At 38.6% G+C, this 14,729-nt stretch overlaps 1 long non-coding RNA gene across 1 annotated transcript in view; it reads right to left on the bottom strand.

The window, feature by feature from the left end:
• Positions 1 to 5,425: 5,425 nt before the first annotated feature.
• The window catches only part of LOC122886762, a 47,993-nt gene continuing 38,689 nt past the window's right edge, over positions 5,426 to 14,729 (bottom strand). The window contains exons 2-3 of the long non-coding RNA XR_006380427.1: positions 6,075 to 6,154; positions 5,426 to 5,494 (exon numbers count right to left, since the gene is read on the bottom strand). This is a non-coding gene — a long non-coding RNA (uncharacterized LOC122886762). The remainder of the gene's footprint in view (positions 5,495 to 6,074; positions 6,155 to 14,729) is intronic.

The raw sequence follows: 14,729 nt of genomic DNA, 5'->3' as shown, positions 1-14,729 counted from the left end.
TAAACCAAAACAAATCTGCATGGCTAGATACTACAAGTAGGAAGTGACAATACTTTTTGTAATTTGGGTGAACTGACCCTGTAAGATGTTTTTCCTATTTACTGGTATGAAAATGATACATTACTTCTACTTGCTATCAAATTACTTAAGATTATGTTAGCTGCATACACTCATTAGGACAGAATGTGTGTCTGTGTGTGAGCATGTCCACAGTATTCCCAAGTGCCACACAGGTTAGTGATATGTAGTGTAGGCATATTTATGTGCTTCTTGACAAAATATGTTGTGCCTTTTGGCAGTATACACGTCTGTGTCTCTATCTATCTATATGTCAACAGCATGTATGTCTATGTGCAAGTCCACTTATCTGACTGTATATGTGTATGCATGTGCACATAAATCTATGTGTATGTGTCTACATGCCTTTGTCTTTTGGTCGGCAGTAAACAATATCCACTCCTCTCTACCTCGGTGCATCTGACATGACAGCTTCTGGTGTTTCAAGACCAAAGGGCCTTGAAATGGTTTACTGTCAACAGAGAGAGAAAGAAAGAGTGAGTGGCAGTGAGAAAGAGTGACATGGTGAAGGAGAGAGTATAAGACAGACAAAGGGTGTGGGAGGATGAACAAAAAGACAGAAGGAATAAGTAAAAACAGCGTCAAATAACACTACAAAGAAATAAAGAGAGGGATGAGTGAACGAGAATAGCTATGTTTTTTTCACGTTTGCATGTGCATGTGTCCGAGAGTGACAGGTAGAATGGAAGCACAATCGAGGATTGAGAGGGCTTTTCTCATTTCTCATCCCAGAATGCAACAGCATCAGAGCGTTTACCACCAACCCCATGGCTTTTTATAGATAGATTAAAACATAGCTATTTATAAATGCAGTGAAGATCTAGCACAGATACAGCAGAGTTCACAGAGGCATCAGAGCAATGGCAAGAGTCCTTCAAAAGCTTGATGACTTATGAGACAATTAGATAAGACATGCTACGACCGAAGAGCCAATAGCTGAGACGCAACATGTGTCTCATCCATCAAAAAAGCACAGAGAGACGCAAACCATTAAGCGTCATTGTTCAAAGTAAATGTCATGTTGTCAGTTTCTGCAGAAGCAATAACATGAGCCTGTTGTCAAATTATTGATAGGAAGACACGTGACAACGCATTGATCGTACAAGAACACACGAATATTGACTGTGTACAAGGGAGTGCTTATAAATGTTTGGAGAGGGTCTTTGCCTTTTGTAGGCTCAAGAAAAAACCTCAGCTGTGCAGCTACTGATGGGCAGAAAAACTTATATACACAACACAAACTGTAATATCTTTAATTAACTGTGGAATATGTTATGTTAAAATCCACCTGTTTTCTCTGACTGAATAACAAAGAGGAGCTGCAATTTAAAAAAACATCCTTTTACCTCTAATTAAGACCCTGTAGATTCACCTTGTTGAACGTGTGGACACACACACACAGAAGATAATAAAAACTGTCTCCTCAACAGCAGCCTGCAAGCACTTTGTCTAGAGAAACCAAAGCATTTTGCCTCTACTGTCCCAGTCCTAACAGGTTGGGAAACATGAACATGCTCTATGACATTAATACAAATTTACACTTAGCCACCTTATGCATTATGGGTGGATCAGATAGCTATCAAATATCATAAGGGCTTAAATGTAACCAAGAAGCAGTAGAGACTGATTAAAAATGTGATTGCTTAAACCATGACTGCTCACAGAGGACACATTCAAGCATTCTAGCCAGATATTGAAAAGGCGTTAATGCATCCATCTCTTCAAGATGAATATGTAATCTTTACATCTCCGGTGTGTGTACTGTGGAAAAAGCCTCTACAGGTTCTTGTAAGGGCAGCTGAGGTGACACTAAAATTTCACAGAAATTAGCAGTATTTATCGAAAGAAACACATATGGTCATACAAAAGGCAAAACATGCTGTTGTAGTGTTTTTCTGATCCCAGATCAGTGCAAAGATTTTTGTGTAGACAAATAATTTTTTGAAATAATAATACATCCACAGAGCTTTTAGAAAGGTGTGGAATAAAAGTATCACTTTTCCTAAAAAAAAAAATATATTGTGAATGAATCATTTAAAAAAAAAATGATAATGAAAATAAAAAATGTTTTGTTTATCTCTGTGTGAGATGTCTGACGTTTGGTTCCTGCTTCTAACAAGGCTTGTGAGCCAATAGAATAACGACGTTGGTATCACATGATATAGTTGCCAGTTAGTGTGGAGAAAACGGACACTGACATTAGCACATATTAGCTATCTTAGCTTAATTGTCCAAACAACAATAACCCATAAAATTACAGTTCTGCATATTTAAACAAAATAAACAACAACTACCATCAGTCATAGTCCTCAAAACCTTAACTAATGTGTTGTCAAGATTGTCAAAATTAGAAAAATAACAGCTTCAATCCCTGAGGAGCTAGGTTAGCATTAGTGACGGTTGCGTCCAGTTACCTAAAGTTATAGTTCCCTCAAACAATGTAATGTTATAAAGAAGATGCATATCAGAGGGGACTTAGAAGTGGGCCAGGGTCCGACATAACCGATGGCCCGGGGCCAGTACAGGTTAATGCAGGGCTAATTGACTTGAGCAGTCACTGGTCTGTCCAGGCTAGTGGTCGGTCTGGTCCGCCTATGAAAAGACGGTAACACTTCTATAAGAACTGAGAGAATGGTGGATTGCAATATATTACCAATGTGTCATGTTGAAGGTAAATTAAAGTTCCGAACTACTGTAAATTTGCTCATTATAGTGTTTAGACACAAAACGTCACCGTTATTTTTGACTGTAAATGCTAAACTGGGCAAATTCTTCTTATGGGGTTTTTTGGCAGTTACCAAACGGTTTCAGGTGCATGACCACCACCCTCTGGACTGGAGCAGGGCCTATGCCATGATTTGCATGTAGCTTGGGAAATCACAGGAGGACACAATCAGATTTGTGCTCTTGCTAACAGAGAAGCAGCTATAAGGACATTTCAAGTGTTTGTTAATGTACAGTATAATAATAGTGGAATAAACACATATATTTGCTTACAACTACATTATAGTGTATTATAAACTATTTTTTAATGTTTTTATACTGCTTATAAATGCTAAATTTGGGGACTAAAGGGAAGTAAAGTGTTACCGAGATATTTACATTGTAGTTTCCATGAATTTCAAGAATGTGTCTCACCGTTGAAAAGTCAATTTGTCTGCTTAAGATAAAGTGATTACAACCCTCCACCCTATAAGAAATTCTACTCCAGTTTTTACCAGCCAATCTCCGTGTTCTTGGCTTGCACCCTGAATCATCCAACTAAAGCAAACGAAGAATTAAGAAAACATCTGTCACATATCCTACTGTCAGGCCAGTGTCATTACATGCTTATTCATTCATTTATCACCAAGGAAAATACACGGCTAGTCCATTGGCAGGGACATCAAAGGTCCAAGCCCCGCTATGCTCCATTCTCTAGAGATGGATCCCAGTATCAAAAAGCTGCTCTGATTAAGTCCCCATTTGGCAGAGAAATGTTCCCTTCCTTGATCTGCGTCTCTCAAATGACCTGATTCCCTCCCTGTGGACATGTCCCCTGTGAGAAAATGCCTCGTGCTCCTCTGCAAAGCTTTCATGCAATTTAGTCACATTTGATGATGCGTCTGAGCAAAATGTCCTGCCATACTGGAGGTTGTTGGACTTTTAATGCCTCTGTTTCACAAAGTTATAACAGTATGTGGTGCTCTTGGTGTGACCTTATGAGTTGGTTCTTCTTCTTCCAGCTGCTCACCACAGAGGATCTCCATCTTGCTGGCAAACCGGCCCCGCCCAACCCCGGCATAGAGAGCCGATGATCTGCATAGGCTTTTTACGCTGAATGCCCTTCCTGATGCAACCCTCCCCATTTATCCGAGCTTGGGACCGGAAATTAGGAATGCACTAATGCTTGTGCATCCCCAGTGGCTGGGGAGGAACCCAGGGTTCAGTGTCTTGCTCAAGGACACTTCGATATGTGGACAGGAGGAGGTGGGGATCTAACCACCAACCCTGTGGTTATCACCTGAGCTGTTGAGCTTTTAAAGCCTCTGTTTCACAAAGTTTTTACAGTATGTGGTGCTCTTGGTGTGACCTCATAAGTTGGTTATGACTTTAAAAAGTTAGATCAGTATGAATATATTCAGTTTTGATGTGGAAGAAATGTCACACTTCTGATAGGAAACATTGTGCTGGATAAAGGTTTTGGAGTAAAGGACACTCACAGACGATAAAAGTGCATGACCTTTATATGTGAAAGGTGTGGTTGTATGTGTTTCAATACCTTTCACTTATAAGGTCATAGTTTCAGTCTCTATTGAAAAAGTGAATTATTTCAATGGTAGCCTTTCCATGTAGATATACACATATCAATATATTTTACAAGTACAAAATATAGTATTTGCTATATCAGAACGAGAGAAAGAATGCCATAAGCCAGAGAAGAATCCTTACAGATGAAATAGGCTTTGTGCTTGATATCACCATTATGAGAACACATATACATTTTCTTAGCAGTTTCTAACTTTTCTGTAGTGCAGACTAGAGTTTTGTCCAAATATGATGCATCATTCTCTCAATGAATCATCCCTTTATTTGCATCAGCTAACCAATGCAAGTGAACATCTGAAGTCCTTATCTGTTCTCTGTCTCTAAACCAAAAAACTTTAGTTGCTTGATATTAGCCTTTGACAAATATTTAATGAGTTGTGTTTCCATTAAAATGTTATGCGAGATTTCAGCAGAATAAAAAGGATCAGTGCGTTTTCCAACAACTGCATTGATGTGACTAGATTACATGAATAAACAAGCATAAAAAGTTCTCATGCACCATGCCATGGACTCATACATTGCAGTTACAGACATCCCCTACACCATTTGCTGCTTATGCTACCTCCACCACCCCAACCTCGTCTTAATCTGATAAGCTTTTAATATTGCTGACTTACTAAGATTTAATGTTCATGTATGAATTTGAAGGGCGGGCATTAGTTCACTCAGCAGAATCCTATTGCTGCTTGGATAATTCCATCAAAAAAGTAGATTCCACCAAATCTAACCATGTAACTATTTACTATAATGATCAATGCCAGAGTGGCAGGAGTGAAGGGTTGTGAAACCTGTCAATCTCATGTTCAGAGGATCATTGCTGTGATGGTAAAACCCACAAGCGCAAGTTTGCTGGTTTTCATTACCTTACCTGAAACGGATGCTTTGAAGGTCATTTGTTGTCATGCATTGGATGAGCATCGTAACTTTTTAGCGCATGTGGAAAACCAAAATAAAAATAAATGATCTTCCATATTCATGTCATCCTCTTATGACGGAAGTAGATTTAACAGAGAAAATAATTTGATGGTCGTAGCCTCACCTGGATTCATTTGTTCAGTTGGATCTTATGCTCTGTCTACCATTACAGAAAGCCATCTCCTTTGCATACCTGTCGACAAAATGACAGCTGACTATTTCTAAATTCATCAGCTGAACAGAACTCTTTTCTTGAAAAAATAGCTATCAGTGACGTACTCATTGATGACTTTTAGATAATGTGCAATAAATATCGGTTTTTCTCACAAATTGAATGTATGACATTTTGAAAAGAACCATCCTCCATCTGTGCAACACTATCCAGCCAAATGATACTACCTGGAGACAAAAATTATAGCTATGCCAGCGAGCCTGAGTCATGTTGAAATCAGCTTCACATTCCACGTTGTCCTCTGCTGCTCCAATATAATATACAAAGGGCCTTTCTAAAAGACTGTCTTTGGGGCTTCTTCTCTGTAAATGTCATCCTACTTCAGACGTCACTCTGAAAATGTCACCCCGCTACCCTTTTCATTAGTTCACCAGCTCTCTTCTCAATTCTACACCGTTTTCCATTAGAGGCATCACACACCCAGGACGAGGCTCTTTTCAAGCTGTATGTACTGAAGTGTGATTGTACTGAAGGGACGCTGTTCTGGATGTTCTGGCAGTCGGATGTTATGGTTTGATGTTGTTTGCTCAGCCGTGATCACCTGTTATTGAAGATTCTCTGCCGCTTCCCACGCTGCATTGCTGCAGAGGAGTGTAGGGCCGTGCAAGCCGTCAATCATGTCTGGAGAAGAAGAAGAAGAAAGCTGCAATTTTGGTGTTTTTGCTTCCTTTAAGTTGAAAAGTTGAAAGTTTTGAAGTTACAGTTTGTGTTGGTTGACGTCAGTGGCCTCTGGACATTTGAAATCTGCTTAGTGTAAAAGCATTAAGAAAATTGGTATTTTTATTCATCTTCCTTCCTGTATTTGGGTCACAAACAGTGAAAGGCTGTTGTCAATCTCCACCAAAACACAAAATACTAAAGTACAATACAGATTACATAGCATAATATATAGTATACTGTATATACTTTATTATTATTTATATATAACCAAAACCTGTTATATCTTATTCCTCTGTGCCATAGAGCTCCACTGTTGTCCAAAAACCATTGCACTGGGTGACATATTCCTTCATTACCATGAACATGGCCACTTTAGTTTATTTTGACTCAATCCCAATACACAGTCCTGCTACTGGAAATACTCACAAGCCCATCAAATGTGTTTTAATCCACAGCTGAAAATAGTCCCCAACAAATGCACTATATGCACTATATTTTTTTTGTAACCCTGGCTAAAAACTACAGTGCCCAGCTGTTAAAAAACATTTCTGAGCTTGTTTACATGAAACTATGTATGTGTGTCCCCTTTTTTAAAGATTTACATCTTCAGTAGGAACCTGTGGGCTTGGGGCTCAGTGCCACAGAAAGGGTAAGGAAGTCAATGAGAGACACGAACTAATGGGGTCAGATTAGAATTGATTACATTCAACTTTATTGTCATTACACATGTACAAGTACAAGGCAACGAAATGCATGCAACAGTGTGCATCAAACAAGGGACACCCCCCCCCTCTTTTCAGCTTATTGCAATTGGCCAGGTGTGCGGAGATGAGAAGCTGTGTGTTAATTATTTTAAAACAACTGCTCCCATCACTTTTCATGTGTACGAATGCAACACTATGAATGCTTTCAAGGAGGGACTGTCTGAAAGTCTGCACCATTATCCACATTTATACAATTATCAGGTCTGTCCCCTATCTCTGATGGCAGGCTAGTTTAAAAAATAACTGTGCACACACACACACAAAACACACACAAATACTGATGGTGAATAATAATTTTGAGGCAATTTTCTTCCAAAATAACAATCTGGATATTTATTGTAATGTGTTCTCAAATGAAATTTTAGTAGAACAAGAGGCCTTATAAATTTAAAGTGGATAGATAAGATGAGCAGAACATCTTCCAAAAGCAATTCACTTCATATGCCAATACGTCCAATACCATGTTCTCATTCTTATGTTTTTCATATGTTGGTGCCCCCCTGTCTGTCAGTAGTAAACCTATTATTTGATGTCTGCTGTACGTCAAAGTCAGCACCCTGCTCTCTCTCTATGGGCCAAGGGTAATATTTGCTAATGAGTTGCTTTGCTGCTGCCATGAGAACAGGCCCATCGCCAAAGAGTGTGAAGCAGGAGTGGCACCCCTGACACCAACCCATAAAACAAGCCACCCGGGTGATGATCCACGATGCATAATGCAGTGGCATAACCCTCATCCGCCCCGCTCATTCCAGCCGTCTATCCCTTATTCCATCTCTCACTCTCTTCAACCCCCCAGTCATCCATTCCATCTGGTTTAATCACATCTACTGGGGGGCCCTCTGTGCCCTCCTTAACCCTCCCTATTCAAAATCAGAAAAAAGAGACAAAAGAAAGGCAGAGGAGGAAGAGGAGATATTTTTTAAAAGCTTATCTAAACGTGATAGTTCATGTTTGGTCACTGTGTAATTGAAGATGAAAAATGTAGGTTGTCAAGTCTGAAATGAATATGGATACAATTCAAGGTCCAGAATTAAAATCGGCCAAGCAACAACTACTGACAGAATTTTTCTCTGGTGGATAATTCAACTCATCAGAGAGATACAGTATGTAAATCTTTAAGGCAATAACATTAAACCTTGGTTATTCACAATATAATAATTTATAAAGTATTGGAGTGTCAATAACAAATTTGTAAATGTTAATGCAAATTGCAGAGGTCAACTGTATATGTTTCTAAGCAGGATTGAAATCAAAATTAGAAATCTCTCTGTCTCTTTAATGAATAGACTCCAAAATATCTGATTCTGCTGAAGAAATACAATCAAAAAGAGGTAGCATGATATATTCCCCCAAAACATGTCCACAGTGCAGCTACACTCACAAAGCCAACAGTACAAGAGGACTTAAACTGTCCTGTGTCTTAACAGTGCTCAGCAGCAGATGCAGTCAATTAAAGCCAACGTTACAATCAGAAGAACATCCACCTGCATGTCAACCTGCAGCCTTGTGTATGCACATGTATTTGTTCATGTATGCTTTATTGCAGCAGGTGAAAGATTTAGATAACATAATTTTATCATACCCAAACTCCCTGTCTGGTGCTTTAATGCAGAGCTTAAGTGTCATTGGCCCACAGCTACAGGTTTCAGTGTCAGCTCACCAGCTAACCCACAGAGACCATCTATCTAATTACACAAAGGTTGCCCTGACGCCCTTCTTGCCACGGCATGACCAGATGACACCGCTCTCTCTCCCATCTGTCCAAGCCTACCGACGCCTTGCGAAGCAGAAGCGGCACAGATTGTGACTCTTATGTGACTTCGCAGGCACAGCGGGCCGCGATGCTCTCTCAAGCCTCAGCGGTCCTACGTCCCATATGACCCTTTCTGGATGTGAAAATGCAGTGATTGCATGAATGCTCAGTTGGGTATCTCACAATCTGTGATAAATGTGTCACCATTTTACCCACTTTGCAGTCAAGAAATGACTTCACACTTTGATATGAAGTTGTGACATGGCTTGCTCAGTGTGATCAGTCCACCAAGTTTTAAAATCACCAAACCTATATCTTATGTTTATGTATACATGAACCCAAGTGAGCCATGACTACTGAAAATGCTCACTTGTCTCAGTGATAAGTGTTTGTGCAAGCCTCATGTCGACCCTTTTGACCCATGTCTAGTGCTAAGGTCTCACTGCTTTGGTGGACTTTCTGCAATATACTTCCCAGACATTACCTATCTACCAAATAGTGTTAACAAGCACATGACATATATTTCCTAAAAGCTACAATAATCAATTTTGTGCCACCAGAGGCAGAACTTCAAAATGAGGTAATAGAAACACAACCATGACATATCGTCTTATAAAGTTGTTTTGGCTAACATATTACTAAACAATGGCCTACTTACAAATCCAGCAGACGTGGAGCAACATTAGCATTCATTTGGGTCATATTTTTGTCCACCTGATGAATGTCAGTCCAATATTCCACTTTCCTTTAAGCTTTGATTGAATCTCCACATAATCCACTGTCTTCAACAGCTAGCCGCTAACTTTGTCCGTCTGTCGTTTTGTGCTGTGCAGGTTGCGTACTGTGAATTTATTGGAACTATTTGCTAAAGACAGCTGCCTGCTGCTGCTGAAACAGAGCTGAGAGCAGTGAGTCTGAACCCTAAAATAAAATTGCTGTAAAAAACAAAACAATGACCTAAAAGAGGCTAAATTGCTTCTTACAGTTGCAGAATTGAATATTGATTCTCCCGATTTTGGCACTCTGAGTGACCCTATGACTATGAGCACAGTCATTTGGTTCAAATTTAATATAAAAAAAATCTATATTTTGATTCTTGAAAGTGTAATTTGGCTCTCTTTTGTTTCTGTAGGTGACGCTTCTTTGCTAATGCTTCATGATAGTTCCTCGTGTATTCCAACAAACTGGGTATATGGAACAACAAATGTGAAATCCTTCATTTCAGTCTATACTATAAGTAGGTTTAATCACTACTGTGTTATAGTAATCAGCAATGGAATAACGTCAGAGGAATTTGTATTTATGAAAAGATCCTGATTATTATGATTTTAAAAAGGACTGGGGAAATAACTTTATTGATTTGAAATTATGTTGTGCTTTGTGTGGCACAAAAAGTGACCCAGTTTTCCATTTTGTTTTCATGAGCATCATTTTTCATTATAGGACATAGTAATTACACTTCATGTTGTGCTCTGTGGACCCCTTTACATTAGATTCTGTTCATTAAGAGCCTTTGGTAACATTATAATGTGCAGTCATTATTGCAGGCATCATAAAACACAAGCAGGTAATGAATTAGTGAGTACTTTTTCATTAGCATGGTATATTGTTTTAGTAATTGAGTTTAAAGATGTGGTAGACCTCTCATATTTATAAAGCAAGTGATGAGGTAAATCTATTCATAAGCATAAGATGCCAAAAAAGCAAATAATATGCTATACTTGTTGACTGATAGCATACAATGAAAAGCAAATTACAAGACTTAGTAAAGATTTGTGGTCAGCAACATACGAATTTGGTTCATTATGAATGGTATTGGACCATTGCAGTTTTACCAACACTAACAAACTACAAAAGCAAAAACGATTCTATGCTTCCTCAAACCCATTTAACTCTGCAAAGTCCAGTAAATACAAGATCCGCAGTGTGTTAATTCCAGTGCATCAAATATATTTACATGGCAACACGACCCACATGCTATCAACAGATTGCTACTATCAATCACAATTCTGCTGCTCTTGACTGCAAGAAGTCAGCTTGTTCTGCGTCCTTTGCATTAGTCTGCTATCTCTTAGCTTACATAACCTCTCTGCTCTTTGGGAGGCTGCTGAGGCTGGCAGAGATTGTATCAGTGCACAGGTCAAGGGAAGGTGATGACTAATTCATGAGGCTGTTTGCAAGAAACCCTCGTTGAGAGTCATTAGTTGCCTGTCAGGCTCCGCTAACGCAGCCATGGGAGTTGGGCAGTGTTGTGTGTTATGATGTGGCTTTCACAAACAAGACCTCTCTTTGGTCTTTAGACATGTGAGTCACAAGGAAGGCAGAAGAGTTGCTGACGGGTGGTTGGTAATCGCGTAAAGTTTGTTGAATGCACCCTAGTGTCTTAAAGAGCTTCGATCATAATCTCAGATTTAAAATGGTTCATGTAAAAACTGAAGTCCTCACATGCTCTTTTTGTCTGGTAACTTGGTACTGGTTACATGGTTAAAGGCATGTGCTGAGAAACTGCATAAGTCAAATCAAATGGGACCCTGTGAATGTAAGACCTTTAATTAAAAATTCATGGTGGTTCTTATCACACAAAGTTTTTCTGAATCCTATGATACAGAATGTTTTATGGTAGGAAAGATTTGTTTGAACACAACCCTGCATGTTCACTGGCTTTAATCCGACATGTGAAATTGATCTTTCAACACTAAGCAAAATTCATATACTCTGGGTTGTACACTTACGTAGTAGTGAATACAATCCATATATGGTGCAGGGGAAGTCACTTCATGTACATGACCCATGTATGACCCTGAAATCAGCGGAATGTTTGCATGAGATTGCCCTCACAAGGCTGTTTTCATAATATGTTGACATTGAACAACCTGGTATTTGTAAAAATGTAAAAACGATTCAGCAAATGCCTGTAGAGAAAAATTATCAAATTGATGTTCCGTGTTCAATTTTCATAACCTCCAATAATTTATTTGGTTTTAATTTGCTCGGATTCATTAAACTGGATAAATACATTCTGCAAAACAACATATACTGTATATACATTTATTTATTTATTTATTTATTTTAAATTATACTTTTTTTTGCATAAGGGGTTTTGTTAATTTACAACTTTTAAAAAATCTTTTTTGCCTTGTGTGCTATCACTTCAAAAACCTAAAAAATAAAATCATTAATCGCACCAGTGCGTAAAGGAGAAACCAGGAATCAAATATTTTAGCAGTATAAAAAGGTAAAAGAAAAAAGAAAAGACGCTTCAGAAAATAAGGAAGCCATGGTCCGTACTCTAGCTGTCAGTTTGAATTCAAAACCATCGTCAGCAGAACCAAACAGATGTTAAATCAATATACTGTACACATTACATACAGCAGGTGTGCTCCCAGATCACACAGTGACATCAGTAGAGCTGTTAATGAGTGGGTATGGAGCGACAGCTGTTAGAATACTTGCTATATTACACAGGGATTTAAGTATTGAAGATTTGAAGTACTGAAGATTCCATCATACACTATAATAATACTCCTTAAGGCTCATTGTCGCCTTCTGCAAGGCAAGAGGTCAATAACAAAAGATGGTGAGGTTTGGTGGAAGCATGCCAAAACAGATGCTGCAAAACTTGGAAAATGCTCCAGCTAGCAAAGTATCTTATATCTTGTGACTTGTGAAATGTACACTGGCTCAGTTTTGCTACTGGCTCTCTACAGGAGAGCGCAGAACGTTCAAGTGTTTAACAATTTTTCAGCACACATATGTATGTATATTAGCAATTTGTTATTATTCATTTATTTTAATTTTTTTAATAAAATCACAAATACCAACTTTAATGTCTGTCAGACCACTGATCCATTAGGGTTTATGCCTACGGATCGCAGGTGCTTCCTTCAGTAGTTTTCATCTATTATTTTGGTATTTTTTCAACACAAATCACTATTATTATAGTGCTTATATTTCAGCGATTATATTCACATTCACTTCATTGTTTTCCTTTTGCAGATATGGAAGTTTCTCATGGGCCTTTTGAGAACTGCTGTCACTAAGCACTGATTTACTCTGCCCTTATTGTTACCACAGTGTAACAGCCCCAAATCCAACACTTCCTGTGTTTGCCTTCTTGGGACAGGAAACAGTCTGGACTTTGAGATCAAAGACCTGCAGTCATCCCTTATCAAGGTCTGGGGACATGCAGGGGCTGTTGGACAAAGCTACTTAGCTCTTGATGGTGAAGAAAAATATTTATTCAAACATTTAGCAAAAAAGGAAGGCAGGGAATTTTTATGTGACTACAACATCAAATTGGCGGCAGTTTTGGTCCCAGTGAGTTGAAACAGGAGGAACTGTGGTTTCTGGGGTCATCAAAGACAGAAGTGTTTCCTGAATAAAGATTACAACAAGCTCTGGAACACCACTCGGACAGCAGAAGCTTTTTAGTTACAGAATCAAAACTGAGGTTTACCTGTTGACAGGAGGAAAATCTAGTTCTACCAAACCAGACAGGGTTGTTTAAATTGACCTACAGTTCTTTATTGTTCGACAGTTTCCCAAAATTAATTAGGAGTATAATGTCATAATTTCTGTTGACGTGGCACTAAGTGCGATTTCTTGAGTAAAAGTCCACCTGTCGGCCTTATCAGCCTAAGTGGGGCTGCAACGAAGAAGAGCAACCCATTCTCCTCAATTGAAATATAGTTCATTTGCTCTATTTTCCCATATCAAACAGGAAGTGATAAAGCAAACTTCAGAGAGTATAATGCTTGTCCAGAGATACTGTATCTGGATTCACAGTTTTTTGGGTTTTTTTTTTGGGCTCTCTCATTCCTTTGATTTAAAGCATCACAGACTGGCCAGCGTGTGTTCACCTCCTCTACTGACCTTTTGAGATTTCTGGTTAAAACCTTTCGATCAGTACCGTAGCTCTCACTACATGTTTTGGTCTTTCATTGTGCAAAGTAAAAAACTAAAATCTTTTATCTTGCTGGCCATAACTGAATACGAAACAGGATTCAAAAAACTAACGCATTGTGATATATTTTTTTGTTTCTCTTCTGGTGTTTTTAATTTTAATAAAAATATTCCTAACTCAACAATAAAATGTGCTTCTGTTGACCCGGGCAGCCCTGGTATGAAAGAACTTCAGAAACCCCTCTTTTAGAGTCTCTAGGAAGTAAATAAAGTTGTCAGCAGGTGGTTCGGCATAAGAGAAGGATCAGCTCAAACTGAGCTGACAATATGGTCCAACCACAAAGCCCGGGGCTTCTGGGACCAAAGCCAGTGGCTGATAGATCCATCAATATGACGGTTTAGTCAGCACTGATTGCTCTCCAGAGCAGCTCCTGTTGGTTTGATGGGGCAACGATGCGTGGCGTTTTCCACATTCTGAAACACGGTTCTGCTTTATTTACACGCAGCCCCATGGCAAGTTGATGAGGTCCTCATGTAGGCTAAGGAGGTCCTCATTGACTTTGCTGAAAGCCTATAAAAGGACTTCAATAAACAGTCTGTATAGTGCTGAAATTGTGATAGAATTCATTTATAAAAAGATATAAATCATTACTATATGGCCTTTGGCTGTTCAACTAAGATATTTTAGGAAAAGGAACAAATAATTACCTGAGAATATCTTACATTTGCATTTCCAAATATAAGTAAGACTACAACAAAGTTGGATATTCTTGAAACAGTAAGACTTACATTTTGAATTATGCAATTTCTTATTTATGAAAGCCGGTAGAGTCTTGGACTGATTCAATTAATTCATACTTTTTACAATATGGTTTGTTTTAGCCTGATAAAAGACCAGATGGACAGACTTTGGCCGTTACACTAAGTGAACATCAGATTACATAGTTTCAGGGCCACTGGGAGAGAAAAGAAAACAAACTAAATTTGAGATTTTTGAGAAAAAGTCATGATGGTTTGAGAAGAACCTCGTAATTGTATGAGAAAAAAGGCACAATATTTCTAAAGATGCTAAAATATGCACGTGATACAATCTACCAACTCTAATTGTGACAAAAAA

This window comes from Siniperca chuatsi, linkage group LG13 (assembly GCF_020085105.1).
Source record: "Siniperca chuatsi isolate FFG_IHB_CAS linkage group LG13, ASM2008510v1, whole genome shotgun sequence".
Taxonomy (NCBI): domain Eukaryota; kingdom Metazoa; phylum Chordata; class Actinopteri; order Centrarchiformes; family Sinipercidae; genus Siniperca; species Siniperca chuatsi.
This window is presented reverse-complemented; position numbering and strand designations above follow the sequence as displayed.